This window comes from Nannospalax galili, unplaced genomic scaffold (assembly GCF_000622305.1).
Source record: "Nannospalax galili isolate Female #2095 unplaced genomic scaffold, S.galili_v1.0 scaffold65, whole genome shotgun sequence".
Lineage (NCBI taxonomy): Eukaryota > Metazoa > Chordata > Mammalia > Rodentia > Spalacidae > Nannospalax > Nannospalax galili.
Genome location: NW_008353294.1, coordinates 2,100,444 through 2,105,368, shown reverse-complemented (window position 1 = coordinate 2,105,368; position 4,925 = coordinate 2,100,444).

Genomic DNA, 4,925 nt, shown 5'->3' with positions numbered 1-4,925 from the left:
TAACAGATAAACTAATAGTCTATTTAAATAAGTAAGAAAAGTTTAGAATATCCAGGAACAAATACCAAGTTTTCAAAGATCAACAAATATCTTAAGGAGGAAATTATATACTTTGCTAAGAATATTTCAGATTTTTGACTAAAAGATTTATGGATGACCTAATCACATTTCTCAGTTTACAGAATCCTTCTCCAAAAAAAGTGCTTAGTGTCTTACTTTTTTTTTCTCCAGGTAATTTTATATGCATGTATGAAATTCTCAATGAAGTTAAAAAAGTAAAAGTTAAAAAACAAAAAAGTAAAAGTTAAAAAAACAAAAACAAACAAACAAACAAAAAAACACCAACCAAAACCAACTTGTAGAGGAAAAGGTCCATTTAGTTTACAGGTTGTGGTCCACTGAGGGAAGTCAAGGCGGGAACTGAAGCAGACACTGTGGAGGAATGCTGCTTACTGGCTTGCTCCCCTGGCCTGTGCTTAGCCTGCTTTCTTTTTTAAAATTATTAAAAAATTATTAAAATGAGTGTTATACCTGCATGTAGGTAAGTGCACCCATGTCATGCAATGCCTGTGGAGGACAGAAGAGGCTGTTGGATCCCCTGGAATGGGAGTTATGGACAGTTGTTAGTCACCATATGAGTTCTGGGATTTAAACCCGAGTCTTCTGCGAGTACAGTCAGTGTTCTTAACCACTGAGCCATTTCTCCAGGCCAGAAGAAGCGTTTCATTAAAGCATTAACATATACAATAACAACTCCCAGAGCAAAGATGCATCTCTTTCAAAATTGGCTGTATATTTTTAGGTTCAGAGTTGAATTCATACAGTTATACAATATTGTACTCAGTATAAGCCCTGTAAGACATAAAATTGAATGAGTTTTTCAACCTTTAAAAACGATCTCCATTTCATTTTAGAATATACTGTTCCTTGCAGAAAGACTCACTGTTTTTGCTACTAACACTGAGATGCTGGCGCTTGCATCTCTAATCTGTATGCTTCTGTTTATTACTAGACATAATCGGTTCCACTTGGATCCTTGGCACCTGTATGTCTATGAAGTCATTGGGTAGATTTCATTGGTAATGTTTATCACCTCTACTAATTATAATGCATGATGTAAATTTCCATGCTTCCTCCTTAAATAAAATGCATTTTAAAAAATTTGTTGATTTTTATTTTGTGTGTGTGTGTGTATCAAACAGAACATCCCAATCTATTCAACTATACACCCACTTCCCAGATGGGACCCTCCTATAGCCTCCCTCCCCCCACTAGAGCCCTTATACTCTAATATCCCTGCTACTGTCTGCTGTGTTGTTGGCACCCCAGCCAATTCCCACTACTTGCCCTTCTGGTGAATCTAGTCAGCCTATCTAGAGGTCTTTGTTTTAAGAGGGTCAACTGTTCCTCTTCTAGCAGCAATCAGTTGTCAATATTCCTTTACATAAGATTGGGGTCAGCTGTTCATTTTCCCAGTTCTATGCTGGGTTACCATTTGGGAGTCTGTTTGGTCACCCTGGCCAACAACGCAAAAGAAGGTATATTCTATCTGGCGTTGTTTGTTACATAGCCTTTAGCTATGCATATGGACACTTAAGAAATTATATTGACCCCTTTAGTCTTCCGTTATACTTTCCTTTTGGACGTTAAAGGCCATACAGTTGGCCCATATAAATGAATTTAGTTTTATTCTTAAGGACGTTATAGGATCTGTTCCTCAGGGGTCACATGGGCTTGGGAGAAGCTCTTTGCTCCTTCCTTTTACCAGATCTGCCTATGTGAAGATAAGTCAAAGGTCCTGCTCTACCATGCTTGGCTTTACTTGGAAGCATGGAGGAAGTGATTCCTCTGTGTTGACCCTCCTCTTTGTAGACTGGATACTGGTTCAAGTCCATCTGGTGGGGTCTCCTCGGCCTCCTTGATCAAGAGGACAGGTGACCCACCACAATTACAGGACATTTTGAGAGATATTCATAGACCCCTGGCACTAGTTGACCTAGGAGGGTAAGGAGCAAAACGTATCCTTTGTGTCCCTCTGACCAAATTAACATAGGCCTCAAAGTATGTCTGTTAAACATCCAAAAAGGTTAGTTCCACCAGTCTGGTAATTTTAATTACTGTGTGTCATGTAGATAAATCTTGGGCAAAGACCAATTCTTCTCAGATAAACCTTACTAGACAAATATTACTTGTCAATAGGTTATAGAAGTAATACGGTTCTCTCTGGTTTTCAAACTAGTTAGGCATTATTTATCTCATGCATTGTCACAACCCTCCACTACAGTTTTCCCACTTAAGGTGCCCCCATTTCTACCCTTTCTCCCTTAATAATACCCTTCTCCTATGGTCTTACCTCTCTTGAGCTCCTTTTTTCCACTTATCCCCTAGGTTCCTTGTATACTATTACCTCCCCTTCCCTTAAACTAACCCAATTTCCGTCCATATCTCCCTTATTAAGGCCTGTTTCCTACTGTTCTTCTCTTTCAGGTTATTTCTTTTCCTTCACCTCCCTGTTTCCTTTCCATTAGCCTGGTTCCTGTAGTTATGTCTAATTACATACTCACTTATCAGGATTGGTTCTAGAATCTACATATGAGGGAGAACATATGTCGATTTTTTTTCTGAGTCTGTGTTACTTCACTTAGTATAACAGGTTCAGGTTCCATCCATTTACCTGAAAATTTTATGATTTCATCTTTCTTTACCACTGAGTAAAACTCCATTGTATAAATGAACCACATTTTCATTCACTTGAGGGACACCTAGGTTACTTTCATCTCTTAGCTACTGTGAAAAGAACAGCAACAAACATGGATGTACAAGTGTCTCTGCAATAATATGAATTCTTTGGGTATATGCCAGGTGTGGTATAATTGGGTCAAATGGTAGGTTCATTTGTAGTCTTTTAAGTGTTCGCCACACTACTTTTTTTTTTTTTTTCTATAGGGGTTGGACAAGTTTTCAGCCACACAAGCAGTGGATGAGTGTTCCGTTCCCCTTTCCCCACATCCCTCTCCAACATTTGCTATCATTTGTTCTCTTGATCTTATGAGTGATGTTGAACATCTTTTAAGATGTTTCATAGCCATCTTTACTTCTTCTTTTGAGAACTCTCTGTTCAACTCCTTAGCCCATCTTTTAATTGGGTTGCTTCTTGTCTTGATTTTCTGTCTTTTGAGTTCATTATATATTCTGGACATTAAACCTCTGTCAGATGTGTCACTGGTGGAGATTTTCTCCCATTCTGTGGGTTTTTTGATCGCTTCCTTGGTTGCCTCCTTTGATATACAGAACCTTTTTAATTTAAAGATGTCCCATCTGTTAATTCTTGACCTTGTTTCCTAAGTAATTGATGTCCGGTTTAGAAAATCCTTTCCTACACCTATATCTTGTAGGTTTTTCCCAATATTTTCTTCTAACAGTTTCAGAGTTACAGGCTTTACTTCGAGGTCTTTGATCTGTTTGGAACTGACTTGTCTGCAGGTTGAATGATAGGGGTTTAGTTTCATTCTTCTACAGGTACAGATTCAGTTTTTCCAGCACCATTTGATGAACATGCTGTCTTTCCTCCAGTGAATATTCTTGGCCCCTTTGTCAAATATCAGGTGGCTGAAATCATATTTACTCATATTTGGGTCTTCACTTTTGTTCCATTAATCTATGGGTCTATTTTTGTGCTGGTACCATGTTGTTTTTATTACTATAGCTCTGTAATATGGTTTAAAGTCTGGTATAGTAATCAACCCAGCATTGCTCTTAGTTCTCATGGTTGTCTTGGCTATCTGAGGTCTTTTGTGCTTCCATATGAATCTTAGGATTTTTTTTCCAATTCTGTGAAAAATGTTATGGGGATTTTGATTGGCATTGCATTGAATCTATAAATGACTTTTGCTAGGATGGTCATTTTCACAATATTATTTCTTCCAATCCATGAGCATGGGAGGCCCTGCCATCTTCTGATGTCTTCCTCCATTTCTTTTATTACTTCTTTAATTTCCTGCTCTTGTCTTATTGGTCTTGTAAGAGTTTCAAGCATATGTTAAAGAGAAGTGGAGATAGTTGACAGCCTTATCCTTTTTCCTGATTTTAATGGGAATGCTTCCAGTTTTTCTCCATTTAGAATGATGTTGGCTGTGGGTTTGTTATATATGGCTTTAATTATGTTGAGGTATGTTCCCTCCAGTCCAATTCCCTCTAGGACTTTCAAGATAGATGCATGTTGAATTTTGACAAAGGCCTTCTCTGCATCTATTGAGATGACCATGCGGTTCTTGTCTTTGAGCCCATTTATATGATTTATGACATGTATTGACTTATGTATATTGAATCATCCCTGCATCTCTGAGATAAAGACAACTTGATCATGGTGGGTGATCTTTTTGATGTGTGTCTGTATGCAGTTTGCAAGTATCTTGTTGTGAACTTGTTGTGAATTTTTACATCTATGTTTATTAAGGATATGGGTCTACAGTTTTTTGTTTTTTTGTTTTTTTTTGGTTGTATCTTCATCTGGCTTTGGTATTCAAGTGATGCTGGCTTCATGGAAGGAATTTGGAAGTTCTCCCTCCATTTCTTCCTTTTTGAATAATTAAGTAGTATTGGATGTAGATCTTCTTTAATGTCTGATAGAATTCTGTTGTAAATCCATCTGTTCCTGGGCATTTTTTAGTTGGGTGTTTTGTATTACTGTTTCAATTTCTTTTTGTGATATGGGTCTGTTTAAGCTGTTAATCTCTTCTTGGTTTAGTTTTGGTGGTTCCCATCCTTTAGATATGCATCCATTTCTTTTAGGTTTTCAAATTTAGTAGCATATAGGTTTTTAAAGTATTCCCTTATAATGTTCTGTACCTTTCTGGTGTCCGTTGTGATGTTTCCCCTTTCATCTCTGGTTTTGTTGGTTTGGAAGTGCGCTTTCTTTCTTTTGG